This window comes from Elgaria multicarinata, chromosome 5 (genome assembly GCF_023053635.1).
Source record: "Elgaria multicarinata webbii isolate HBS135686 ecotype San Diego chromosome 5, rElgMul1.1.pri, whole genome shotgun sequence".
NCBI lineage: Eukaryota > Metazoa > Chordata > Lepidosauria > Squamata > Anguidae > Elgaria > Elgaria multicarinata.
In genome coordinates, this window is record NC_086175.1 from 67,295,308 (window position 1) to 67,310,163 (window position 14,856).

At 39.9% G+C, this 14,856-nt stretch overlaps 1 protein-coding gene across 9 annotated transcripts in view; it reads right to left on the reverse strand.

Annotated features, from left to right (window-relative positions):
• CASK (calcium/calmodulin dependent serine protein kinase) overlaps positions 1-14,856 on the reverse strand; it is a 171,894-nt gene that overhangs the window by 143,026 nt on the left and 14,012 nt on the right. The gene's annotated exons all lie outside the window — the stretch shown is intronic.

Sequence of the window (14,856 nt, forward strand, 5' to 3'; positions counted from 1 at the left end):
AAAAGCAGGATCCCCTTTGTGCTGCGGTGTCCTCCCACTGGGGCACTGCTTTCCTCCCTACCTCCAAGAAAGCCTTTTCCCATACGTCAGGGAAAAGGATTTTTCCTGCAGCTTGAGTTTTAAACACCAAATCGTGGGAGAAATCCTTTTCCTTGGCCTATGGGAAAAGGCTTCCTTGGAGGTAGGGATGTGTGGGGTGGGGGAGGAAAGGAGTGCCACAGATGTCCCCCCCATCCCGACACAACAGGAGATTATGCTGGGAAGTGGGTCTTTAAGACCCTTCCTCCCACCCACTCTCTCCGTTTCTTCTGAGGAAGCAAGGGTGCCAGGCATGGGGGATAGAAGTGGGTGCAGGGATCAGCTCTCAAGAGCAGCACAGAGACATAGATCGCAAGGGGGAACCAGTGCCAATGTTTGGGCGGGAGGACTGCAGCAGGAGAGGGGGCAGGGATTGAGTCAAATTACACACAGTAGCTTATTAGCCCATTTGTGTGGTGGAAGATCGTGGACTATTTCAAAAATAAGCTACTGTGCATAGCTTATTAACTCATCATGACGTCCAAACATGGCCTGTGCAGGGGAAGCAGCTTTGCAATGGAGAGGGAGAGAAACTAAACTACAATACTGTGCAGAACCAGAGAAGAGAAGGGAAGGAAAGGAAAGGGGAACAAACACGTGCTGTTACCATTCAGAACTAGAAAAGAGACTCTCCTAGCATACAATTCCTGGACCACATGCCTGAAAGTGATTTTGTTAGTCAAAACAAATTTGCTGTATTAAAACTTGTACAAGCTTGCCCTGAATATCAGTTGTTATTTTCAGAACTTAGAGAAACAATCAACGTACTATCACAAGTCTTACAATGCCTTGAAGTTTTTACATGTCATTTGTATGGCTGTAGGAACATAGTAGATGTGAGTTACACTACAGCATCCGTTTTGGCACAGAAAATGATGTGAAAATGATGCCAAATCATCAACTGTCACCTTGTCAATTCCCTTCAGCAGCATATTTGTCGTGCAAATTACCAAAGCTTTGTTTGCAAAAGCCACCTGCCCCAGTTTCCACACAATCCTATCCCAGTCCAGATGGCTATGAATAGAGGATGGCAAAGGTACTTGCCACATAGTTGTTGACTGGAAAACCAGGACAAGAGACAAGTCTTGAACTGCCTTCATGTAGGTTTAAGCAACCTTGTGCAGCATTCACATGCGCCCATATGAAGAATGGCTTGGTGTGCACAGCAATATGCCCTGTACAACATTGTGATAACAAAGTTGACCTTGAATCTGTCGTTGAAGATAATGACAATGACTATTATGATTAATTAAAACATTTGGGAAAGCTTTGTACTTCAATTTTGCTACCCTGTTTCCCCGAAAGTAAGACATCCCCCGAAAATAAGACCTACTTCCAGTTTTGCCTCTCGCTGTAATATAAGGCATCCCCCCGAAAATAAGACCTTTTATTTTGTTCAACAATAAATGTGTATCGTATTCTTCTTCATGGAAAAATAAGACATCCCCTGAAAATAAGACCTAGCGCATCTTTGGGAGCAAAAATTAATATAAGACACTGTCTTATTTTCGGGGAAACAGGGTAGCTTTATGGATTTGTGAATGCAGGCATAATAAAAACATGCAGGGATAACATGCTGGCATAAAAAAAAGTATTGTAATAAAAACATCTCTGACTTATTTCTCATGGAATATGTTGCATTTCTCAAGTTGTTTGGTCACCTCATGCTCCTATTTGCATATTATGTATTTTTGGCTTTAATAAACAAACAATTAAAACTATCTTTTGGTGATAGCTAATAATTTTACTGGATCAAAGGCTATAGGGAAAAATAGTACATAGCTTAATTCCTCACGATACTCCCAACCAACCCATTTGAAGACCCATGCATTTGTAAGGAACTGCGCTTACAGATGAGTATTTTCAAACACCAGAATTTAGATTGATCAAATCTCTACTGAACTAAGTCAAAAAACAGACTAAATAAGGAAAAAGTTAGTGTATAATATGCAGAAGGAAGACTATACTTCGGCCTCTATGCATGATTTCATCCATAAGTAAAATCTAAAAAAACTTTCCCCCCACATGATTTATAGATTTTCCACTGTTATGCACTTCATGGATTATCTACCAAAAGCAAAATAAACTTAGTGTCTAATACAGAAAACCCGCCATCACCAGTCATTCAATCCAGCTGCTTCAGAGGGAGAGGACTAACTGCAACTTCCAGTATTGTTTCCTCCACAAGCCATTCCACTTTGTTATTATATAATCTTTATGAAAGTGTCAGTACCAGGATTTGCTTGTTTTCTTCTTCCTTTCCTGACCCTTTTCCCTTTTGTATCTTGTCTTATTAGATTGTAAGCTATTACAATCTAATACAAGTGCATTGGCACAAGGTAAATAAAAGATAGTAAATAAAACTGTATTTTATTTACTAAAAGATAGTAAATAAAAAAGTGATATTCTGCCACATAATAGTGTATGGCCATTTCGACCAGAACGGAGTCTGTATCTCTGATGTATTCTTAATGCTTGATTAATGTTTGACTAGAGCTCTGTGTTGCTGATGCGCTAGAATGAACTGTTTGCCTTTGTCTTAAAATATATCCTGGAATATTTTTATAGCTATCTAGAAAAAGTTGTATAACAGAAAATCAGAAATATGTGTGGGCATTTAAATGGAACACATTATTTATTAGGTTCATATCCCACCATTTCCTTCAAGGAGTTCAGAACACCACACAGAGGGTTTAATTGCAGATTGGAAATGCTTCTTGGCCATGCTCTTGTTGATCCTCTTCTGCTCTAGAATGGCTCTGATGTTCTCAATTTTCTTGGGACGAGATAAAAGATAGCATAGGCCACAGTGATTGCCCCTGGCCCAAATAGGTTCTTTGACCTTCATGGTCAGGCCTATATTGCTTGAGGAAGTTTTGGGGTTTCAAAGAATTTCTGGATTAGACAGAGGCTATGTACTTATCCCTGGAATGGCAAGGTAATTCCAGGGTATAGCCCCAAGAAACTGCCTCCCAAACCCAAAGATTCAATGTGGATTGAGCCAACACATCAAAAAAGTAAGTGTTCTCCTGATCTGGTGTCATGTGTGTTTGAGGGTGAGAGGGGGGAGATTTATTCACATACAGACGGATACGTCTTCTCCCTATTGGTGTCATGTGATCTGGTGTGTTGGGGTGGGAGTGGGAAACTCAGACAGACTGTGGTTCCTTCTTCCTCTTGGAATGTGGAAGATTGGTACCCCTCTGACAAGAGGGAATTGGATGCTAAGGATCTGGCTCTGATCTGCTCCTTTATTTCTCCTCTCTTTGTGTAAAGAAAGGTAGACTGATCTGAATCTACCCTGGGTCTCTCTCCCCACATTTGGGAATGGCTTTTTCAACCTGCTGTGATATCAGAGTTCTGACCCGTGAGGAGAACTGACCCAGGGCTCCTGCCCCATCAATTCTGGGAAAAGGGTGGGATTAATGTGAGATGCACTCACCATTTCCAGGTCTTGGCAACTTTCTTGATTTGGTGACAAAAACTATGTTCCTTAGAGCAGGTTCCACTCTATCCATCCTGAAGTAGTTAGAGGCCTCCAATTCCTGGCAGGCCTTTGCACACCCTCCCACCATTTACAAAAGGCTGCCATGTCCACCATAGACATGGCAGCCTTTCCCTGCCTTATGGAGAAGAGAGGAAAATAGCCCAGCTGCAGAAACAAGGCCTGGATGTAGCTGCTCTGGTCACTATTTCGAAGAGAAAATAAATAGCATATTGCCTGGGAAGGAAGGAGCATGAGGAGCAACAGGTGCTGGAAGTGATCAGAAAAAGAGTGAACAAGAGTAGTGTTTATGGGAGGATATCCAGGGGGAAACCACTGTTCTCTAAAAGGAACATGGTTGCCTGTTTGAAGTTTGCTTAAGATCAAGTAGATGATCCCCAAGACTTCTGGAACAATGTTGTCTGGACAGACAAGTCAACGGTAAAATGTTTTGGCCACAATGAGAAACATTATGCTTGGTGAAAAACTAACAGTGATTCAAACAGAAGAACCTCACCCCAACTGTCAAGCATGGTGGAGGGAATGTGATGGTTTGGGCCTTTGTTGCCCCAGGACCTAGACGGCTTGCCATCATTTACACAACCATGAATTCTGCAGTGTATCAGAAGATTCTAGAGGAGAATGTCAGACCATCTGTCCGAGAGTTGAAGCTCAACCGAAAGTGGGTCATGCAACAAGACAATGATCCTAGACATACAAGCAGTTCTACAAAAAAATGTCTGAAGAAGAAATTCTGTGTTTTCAAATGGCCTAATAGTCAAAGTACGGACCTAAACCCAATCAAAATGTTGTGGTAACACCTGAAGCAAGCTGTTCAGTTAAGGAAGCCCAAGCAGTTACAGGAAATGCTTACAGTTAAGCCATTGTTGCTCAAGGGGGGGTACTAAATCTAAAGGTTCATGTACTTTTTTTACACATGGATACTGAATGTTGAATCAGTTGTAGATGAGTAAATGTTGAAAAAGCATCATGCTTGTGTGTCATTTATTTAATCAAGTTATCTATGGTCCTTTATCTAGAATTATGGTGTTAGATTAAGATCTAATATAATTTTTGGTTGGAAACGTGGTAATCTAAAGGGTTCATAAACTTTTTTTTTGCCACTGTAGGAGAGCTGCAGCTCAACAATGACCGTTTGTCTTGCTATGCAGAGCTGATCTAGGAGGGCTGGGTGGCTCCTCCTCTTAAAGAAGCCACATGGCCCTTCCTACATGTTCCAGAGGGAAGTGCAATCCTTATTTCAAATGGGAAGTTTAGATCAAATGTGTAGGGGAGATTGGTGGAATCCGGTGCCCTAGCCTCAACACAAAAATGTCTTCCACAATATCTGCAAAATGAATCCAATCTCTGAGCAGCCTATGAATTTTCAAAAGAAATGTTTTACTTAGAAATTAGTTATAACGATACTGTGGAGTGCCACAAAGCAGAAAAAGTCCTGGCTTAAAAATTCACCTGTATGCCAAACAGGATTAGGTGACAAACCTTATACCATTGGGAAATTAAACTATATCTTAGTTCCAGGAACCAGATTTTACATCTAAATCAGTCCTTTAAATAAAAAGGCATTAAGTAATTGTATATGCTACAGTTTACGCTTTTATATAATATTAAAGTGGCATACGACTCTGAAGTGACATGGTAGAGTAGAAATGCTCAACTACAAATTCATATTTAAAACCCAGAAGATTAGTCAATTTAAAAATTTCTGATCTGTTACCTTTAAAAAATAATCCTCTGCTTATCACAGACCCAAATAAAGAGCTCTTACTTCTTCTAAGATACATAGGCTTTAGAACAGGAATGTATGAGAATGTAGCTTCTGTTTGCAAAGCATGCTAATATGGCTAGTTCAAAATCCCAAATGTGAACAGGTGTGCTTTTTTGGGGTGGGGAACTGTTTGCAAATTCCTGAATTTACAATCACATTCGAAAAATGAGTATTTTTTTTTTTTTAAAAAAAAGTGCACTCTGAAATGCACATTTTTCAATTGACTCTATGAGGAACTCTGGATTTTAAAATTGGGAAGAAATGTTTTTGTGGCGGACTTGCACAGATAAGTTGCTTTTTTTTTTTTTTTAGCTTGGATGCTGATGATATTCTGTCGTTCTTGGCTTTGCATGCCAAATACCCCTTCCTTGCTACAGCTGAGTGGCAATACTTGCAAATTACATTTGTTAGAATCTATGTTCGACCCTGTTGCTTTTACAGCTTTAGAGTATCCTTCGCTATTAGAAACACTTATTGAGGCTGATCAACCCACAATCCATGTTTCTAAATACTTAGCTTTGGGGAATAACTATGATACACAGGCTCTTAAGAAGGAATGGAATAAGGGAACTGGATTGTCCCATTTTGCCTAATCAACGTATCATTGCTTTGGCCTCTGTATCTGAAGCATCTATGGATCTCCAGTTATGCCTTATTCAGCAAAAGCTCTTGTTCTATGTCTATTGGATCTGATGATGTCTCTTTAACATCATCAGATCCAAAACAGCAGCGCAAAAAATTCGTCAAAAGCTCCTGAAGGAAATAGGAGTAGACTGCAAAGGGGATCACTTGATATAATCAGGTGCTATAACTACCTTAGGGATAATACCTAAACTGTTAAGTTATGCCTTGATTGAAGAAAGCTAACCTATAAATATATAAATATACTAGACAGCCCTTTCTACAGATGATTGAACCTTGATATGTAGGTATGGTAAATTTTAAGTGATATATGTCTTTTTCTCCTCCAGGCTTTGTATTATTGTATTATTGTATATATGCATGGATGCTCCCCTTTTGGCGTATTTGTCAGGCCTTTGGCCAGTACAATAAACTTGATTGATTGATAATAAGAGTTTGTGTAAGTCATCTAATTGCTGGAGGTGTAACACAAATAATGCTTCTTTTAACCATATGTTTTGGCAATGCCCAATAGTTGCCTCTTTTTGGGAGGTGGTTATTATATGGAAAAACCTTGTACTAGAACACTGTGTGATATTTATTGATGTACATGTCCTCTTAAATTATCTACCTGCTTCCTGGAATCTTAGCACACAGTCATAGCAAACGGATTCATATATAAACATATCCACACACATTTCATATGGATTATTGGAAATTGATCTATATAGCTGCATTTTTTATTTTCCTTTTGTTGTTGTTGACATTTTACAAAACTTAAATTTATATTTTAAAAAGAAAAAGAAATGCAAATATATTTTAGAAATCATTTTAAATCATTTTCATACTTTAGCTAATGGGGGAAAGTGGTGTAGTTGCTAGAGTGTTGGACTGGAAGTTGGGAGATCCAGATTCTAGTCCCCACTCAGCCATGGAAGCTCACTGGGTGACTTTGAGCCAGTCACAGACTCTCAGCCCAACCTACCTCACGGGTTAAAATGGAAAGGAGGATTATGAATGCTGCCTTGGATTCCTTGGAGGAAAAAAGGCAGAATATAAATGTATTAATAAATAAGGTAATAAATTTTTAAAAAACAGGTTGGAAATAAAGCAGGAGCAAGCTGAAAAGAGCTTAGAACTGATTATCGGAGAATTTAGGCAAGCTTGAAAATTGCTTGTTCTCCCATCCCTGCTTTACAATGTCTGCAGCAGACTTCTCCAATGTTATGCCCTCCAGATGTTTGGGACTTCAACTCCCATCAGTCCCAGCCGACATGGCCAATGGTCAGGAATTCTGAGAGTTGTAATCCAATAATAGGATATGAAGGGAGTAAGACAAATGAATTGAGGATAGGGGATGCAATCTCTGTATTGTAATGTAGGGCATTGAAGACAGATGGTACTCAGTGCATTCCCATGTTGACTTATTGTTGATTGTTTTATTTGTTAAAAAAATAAAAATATAAAATAAATAAATAAAAAGTTGTAATCCAAAACATCTGGAGGGCACCAGGTTGGGGAAGGGTGGTCTACAGAAAACAGAAGACAAAAAATGTAGGAATGGAGATAACCAGAACCAAACAATTTAGGGTTATGCAGGTTAAAAATAGCACTTTGGATTGTACCCAATGGTGGCTCTAACTAGTAATTGGAAAGCACTCCTAGTTTCACTGATCCCTTTTACCCACCCCGAAAAGCTTCTTCGAAGGGGTTGAGGACCTTTCAGAACAGTGAAGGATATGGCACAGAGTATTGCAGTAGACAGGAGGGATCACTGACAATCAGATGCCTTGCCCTTGCACAAAGCCAACTTTTCATATAAATCCTTGAGTTGTGCTTTGAATGTTATAAGATAGTCAATGCACATGCTATAGCATGGGTGCAATCTGCCTCCAAAAACCAGGCTGTAACATTCTACAACAGATCTAGCTTCTAGGGCTATGTCACATAGAACACCACTGCATTAAGTTGAGTTATTATTATTTATTATTATTTATTTATATAGCACCATCAATGTACATGGTGCTGTACAGAGTAAAACAATAAAATAGCAAAACCCTGCCGCATAGGCTTACATTCTAATAAAATCATAATAAAACAATAAGAAGGGGAAGAGAATGCACCAAACAGGCACAGGGTAGAGTAAAACTAACAGTATAAAAGTCAGAACAAAATCAAGTTTTAAAAGCTTTAGAAAAAAGAAAAGTTTTTAGCTGAGCTTTAAAAACTGCGATTGAACTTGTAGTTCTCAAATGTTCTGGAAGAGCGTTCCAGGCGTAAGGGGCAGCAGAAGAAAATGGATGAAGCCGAGCAAGGGAAGTAGAGACCCTTGGGCAGATGAGAAACATGGCATTAGAGGAGCAAAGAGCACGAGCGGGGCAATAGTGTGAGATGAGAGAGGAAAGATAGGAAGGAGCTAGACAGTGAAAAGCTTTGTAGGTCAACAGGAGAAGTTTATATTGGATTGTGGAGTGAATTGGAAGCCAATGAAGAGATTTCACACCAACGAACTGATGTGAGAAGAAGGAAGGCCAGTGAGAAGAAGGTTGCAGTAGTCCAACCAATAACCAATGCATGAACAAGAGTCTTGGCAGAAGAGACAGACAAAAATGATCGAATCCGGCAATATTATACAGGAAAAGACGACAGGATTTAGCTACTGCCTCAATATGAGGAATAAAGGAGAGCGAGGAATCAAATATCTCAAATATCTTTGGGCTTCAGCAATACTCTTCTGGTTCACGGTCCTGACACATCTTGTTGAAACAGGGTTAAGGCCACTGGCAAAATCAAGGAAGCTCTAAGCAGCAAATCACAGCAGTAAAACTACTCTAAGGCCTTAGCTAGACCTACCTGTTATTGCGTGACGGAGGGGTGAAGATCTCGCAATGTTTTTATTGCGAGATCCCTTTTCTGTTTACACGCGGTGCGTAACGACCTCAGAGGGAGAGGCGTCGTGCCTGCCATTTTAAAAACTATTTTTAAAGAGACCGGAGCGCCCGAGACCGCAGAAAAACCCGGCCTAAAGGGTAGGGCAAGATCCCGGGGCAAGGGAGGGATCCCCTGTGCATTATGTGGACAAACAGGGATGATCCTGGGGATCAACCTGGGATTTCTCCCCTTCTAACTATGGCCTAGAACAGCTTTTAGTCCAAATCAGAACAAGGTTACAATAAGGTTTGGCTGGAAGAAATAAGGTACTAATAAGAAGCTGGGTCACTGCTAACCACTATACCAACAATTTATTCTGTTCTATCTACACATGAATCTATCAGACCTTAATCTACCAGAACTCTAAATACCCCCATTTGGATAGTGCAACTTTCTAGTGTCTGGAGGGGTCCATGGATGAAAATTCGGTTCTAGAAAAGATTTGCATAGATTTAATGTTCTACAAGGCAGCATTATGGAGTAAGTCAATATTTCTGAAATCTCTTATGTTTTGTACCTCAGTCCCAAAGATACCTTGAAATTTAACAGTTTCCTCAGACTGCAAATTCTGGATTTCATTCATCAGCCAAAGAACCAAGGGCTACTGGGAAGCTGCTCCCCCTGCCTCCAAGAAATAACATAATGGCAAAGGAGAAACCAACCTGGCCCCATACATCAGCCAGAGAAGAAACAACTGTAGGGAAGTTGCTTCTTTTCTCCCTGCTAGGAGGAATGCACAGCTTTAAATGCTAGTTCCCTCGGACCACAGACTCTGGCCTTATCCAATGGCCAGAGAACCAAGAACCATTGCACCGCCTGCCACCCAGGAAGAACATCACAGCAAGGGGAAGACCAACCTGACCAAATTCACCAGTCAGAGAAGGTATAGCTGCAGGGTGTTTAGTTTTCGCACTTCCCTGCCAGAAAGAACACCTATAAGAACTTTGAAACTAAGAACTGGTGCCTAGGTTTTGCTTTTTTCCTCTTCCCTCCCAATCCCTTTTCCTTTTGTGTCATGCCTTTTAGATTTTCGATTGTAAGCCTGAGGGTGGGACAGTCTTATTCTTAAACTTTGTAGGCCACTCTAGAAGCCTTTCTTGGCTGAAAGGTGGAGCAAAAATGCTATAAATAAATAAATAAGCAAACTTAAGTGGGTGAATTGTAAACCATAATAGTTCAGTTAATTATCAGAGTTCATTATGGTTACAACTCAGAAAGATATCAAGTAGCAGGCCTCAGTGAGCTTTAGATTCTCTCTAACTGCACAAAAAGTGTAATTGTAAAAGCAATCACTGCATGAGACACTGCCTAGGAATGCTTGACTCAAGCTTAACGTTTTCTCTGTGGCTGAATTTATAGGAATTGGTTTTGAGATAGAACACTATTTACAAAAAAATAGCTTACTTAAGAGCAGCATTTTAGACTACACTTAAGAATTGTGTTTTAAAAGATGACTATATGTAGACATGAAGTCCTTACTACCTGGCAAAAGACCATTTGAAATTCTAGAACATAAACACTTTTATGTACAATGCAACGAATTCTCCAGGATACACACACACCCCGGAAAAGAAAAATATTGCAGTTATTGGTCTTGTAGCTTCACCACTCTTTCTTTATGAATAGCAACACCCATTCTAATCTTTGGCTGCATCTGCCCCTTCTCTAAAATCAGTATTAAAACTCCAAACTTTTTTGGGGGGGAGGGATATTCCTGAGGCCATACTGCCAACCCAAAACACAGAAAGTAGTTACTCACTGCCATCAGGTTCTTCTGACCAGATGGAAGATGTTGATCCTGCTCTGGATGGAATTGCACTCCCCCTCAAGGAGAAAGTTTGGAGTTTGGGGTTTTTCCTGGTGCCACCATCATTGTCACTTGAGGCTCAGGTGGCTACAGTGGCACGGACTGCCTTCTACAAGCTTTGGCTGGTGGTGCAGCTATGCCCCTATCTGGACAGAGATAACCTGGCTTCAGTAGTCTATGCTCTGGTAACATCCAAGTTAAGATTACTGCAATGCTCTCTACATGGGGCTGCCCTTGAAGACTGGTCAGACATTGCAGCTTATGCAAAATGTGGCAGCCAGATTGATAGTAGGGACCTGAAGGTCTAAACATGTAACACCAATTCTGAACTGCTTGCACTGGCTGCCTATGCATGTCCGAGACAAATTCAACATGCTGGTTCTAAGGAGAGAAGTAAAATTTCTGGGAAGTTTGAAGCCATGGGAAAAAATCTAAGTTGCTTTTCCCCTTAAAAAATGGAAATTTGGTGGAAAATTGAAAAATAAGCAATCCTTTTTTCTTTTCTTTTTTTTAGTTTTCTCTACAGATCCAAATTCACTTTACTACTTTAGACAACCGTCCCCAACCTGGTCCTCCAGCTATTGTGGACTTCAGCTCCTATCAGCTTCAGGCAGCATGGCCAAAGGCAAGGAAGCTGGACACTGTAACGCAAAACATATGGAGGGCACCAGGTTGGGGAAGGCTGCTTTAGGAACATAAAGCAGCCTTTATGTTCTAAAGTTATATTATGTGCAATTTGGTTTGCTTATAATATATATATATATATATATATAGAGAGAGAGAGAGAGAGAGAGAGAGAGACTTTTAAAAGTAAACTCAGTAAATTTGTAATTATTGTCTGAATCAAATTAGAAGCTGAAAGAAGCTGCAGGCAGAGAAAAACTGGTGGGTGTACACCATCTCTTCCTGTGTCAATTCCATGCCCATTCCGTAAGAGCCAAGCTACTGAGTTTCTTTTAGTTTTATTCTAGCGGCAGCAGTTAAAAGGTTTTACAGCTGAGGCAGTGTTACCTAGTACTGAGGTCTAATTGAGAACTTTATTGTAAAAACTGTGGCAGTGAGTTCTATAGACTCAAAGTTATTTTTTAAAAAAGAAATATAAGTGGGATAACCCACATGCTGTTCCATCACATTTGGTGACAGAGACAGGATAACCTACAGTGGTTTTTTTCACATGAAGATTTTGGATTAGAACTACATTAATTGATTGCTACAGCATCTAACCAGAGCAAGCCCACAAACACAGGAATCTGTAGTACAAACCCCGAACTGTCAGGCATGCACATTTTGTTCCATATTATGATACGTGACTCTACTCACATATTGGGAATCTGAACATGACTTGGAGCATCCCTTAATGTGTAAGATAGATTAGATAAACAGTTTTAATAAGGAATGGAAGAAATAACTACGCTGGGAATCTTGAGGATTAAAAAAACATTTACCCCCAGGGCTTCATTATTTTCAGACATTTTACATCTCTAGTCTTTCTATAAAAGTCTCATTAATGAGTTTTTAGAAATCATTTGGGGGAGTAAAGGCTGGGTAACAATATATAAACACATATTAAATTCTGAATGAAAATATTTCATAATCCAAATTTATTCAATTTTTCAGGAAAAAACCAAAACAGATCCTTAGAAAAATTGTTTCCCCCCAGAAAGTTTGCAGGGTTGTTTTTGTTTTGGAGGCGTTCACACCTCTAGTTCCAAACTAAAAGCCTTATACAGCTCAGGACCACAATATTGATGGATATGAAACTATCTAATACTACATTTGACATCTGCAACCCCTCAACTATGGAATGCTCTCTCCATGGAAATCTGCCTGGCAGCAACACTGAGAACCACACAGAGAGCTTTGGCTACTGAGTGGTATAGAAATGCTTTTTCACACCCTCAGAAGTCGATATAAAAGAATAATGTTTAAGATGAAATTAAAACTTATTTCCCATTCGTGTGCTTGAAAGACTTTCAATACCCTACAAGAAACCAGAAAAGGCTATATTTAGAAGACTTTATTTTAATAACAAGTTCTATATCTTACCTGTGCAGAATTATTTTTAAATCCAACTTTTCTCCAAGCTTTGATAAAACCAAAACAATCACTGATAAGTCAGTATATCCAAAGCCTAATCAAAAACATTGAATAAAAATAAACTTTTGACATCTGACAAGTTTTCTATTACAGTAGATGAGAAAATTGGCTACATACCAATGTAAAAGTAATGCTACCATCGATCAAAATCTGAACAGTATTTGGTCATCATCACATTCTGTTTTCCATGAAGCATCCAACAAGAGCAGGAATTTTAAATTGTCAACTAGATCAACAAATGAGAACTGCAGCAAAGTCTTGCAGTGTGGACTTCTCGTGTTCTAGTTTCCAGCCACTCCACTTCATTCCCCCTCCCCTTTGGCTCCCCCTATCCTACTCCAACTGTACTTTTATGAATTGTTGTAAACCGCACAAAGAGCTTCAGCTATAGGGCAGTATAGAAATAATAATAATAACAACAACAACATCTGCCAGCCAGTATTACATGCCCACTAAGCATGCTAAGACGTCATTAGATAATTTGGGTTGTCCCCCCAGGTTCCCTCTCGCCATTTCTTAATATTTTTTGCATTTCTGCAAAATTTGGGCTTAACTACTCTGCCAATGATTGGGTTCACATGATATTATAACCCACAGTTATCAGCCTTACCATGACTTGTGAAACCAGTGTGGTTGATTCAGCAGTTTGTTGATCATGTACAAGCTAACCTGACAACCCATGTCTTGTAATAGGATTGTTGAGGATGGCTTTTTGTGATGTCTGAATCTGGCAGTATGGCTTGTCCCATCTACAGAGTTGCCTGGCAAGAGTGGAAAAAAGCCCATGCCACTCCTTGCAATCTTACCAGTACTGCCTCCCTCGCCAGTGATTGCCCCTCCACTGATGCCAAAATGGCACTTTGGAAAGAACGTAACTCAGTTGCCACCTTTTTTACTTCTCCAGTGGTTCAGTAGTACAACAAATGGGAATTACTAGCTCCACCCCCTTTAAAAAAAAAACCTTAAAAACTGTCAGGGAAATTTGCACAAATTTGCTGAAGTGCAGTAACTCCAGTAATTGCTCTGTAAAGGATCTACAATGGGGGAGGGGGCGGGGGAGAGCCAACGACTCCCATCTGTCAATTTTAGTGGGACTTGTGGAAATGTCTAAAGGGGGAGGACACTGACAAGTGTCAGTTCAAGGTATACTAGTGAAAGGATGACATTGCCAAGGTGCTCCTTTTTGGAGTGATTAATTTGCATTCTCCCTTTTTTGGGTGCTTCTGAACTGCGCGCAAATGGGTTCAGACCTTTTCTTAGTATTATTTTTTCCCAGTCTTTCGCAAGTGTGTGCAGATTAGCTTAAGTGCAGTCTTGTCAATTTCCTAATATATTACCTACTCCACTTAAGGGCTTCTTTTGACAGCTACAACATATAATGAACTTGACAAAGCGAGATTGTACATAGCAGAAAGGCAAACCTGTGTACTTGCGGAAGACTGGATGGAAAATATAATAAAAAATTATCCCAATTGCATACTTCCGAAGCACACACAAAAAGTGATGAATGAAGTAAGTGCCCAGAAAGGGACAGTGATCGGAGAGGGGGCTGGTAAAGATTCTCGCTGCAAGGATGAGGATATGAGATGGGTTTCCATACAAAGGACACTGGGATATAGGCAGGAAGCGAGCAACGAACCCATTGCAATTGACTCTCCTGGTAGCTTAGTATGTGTGAACTCACCCAATACCTGTCTTTTGTGAGTGGATTGTGCCACATAGAATACATAAGGACTGGGATTTGGAGAAACTGAGTTTGGTATTAGTGTTTATGATGGGCCTTGTACGTTTCCAGTTATTGGTAGTTTTGCAGGTCCTTTATTACAAATAGTTTTACTAGAAACTAATCAGAAGTCACTGCATGAGACTGCACTGCCAAAGACAGAATTAACATTAAGAAATTTTAATAATCAGCAACAAGTAGCATTGAGTGTCTTCATTATTGACAATGACTGTAACTTAGCCCACAGCAATGCATACTTAAGTCTTATTCAAGTCAATGGAACTCAAGTACACATAATTATGGGTAGGATTGCAAGCATTATCCTT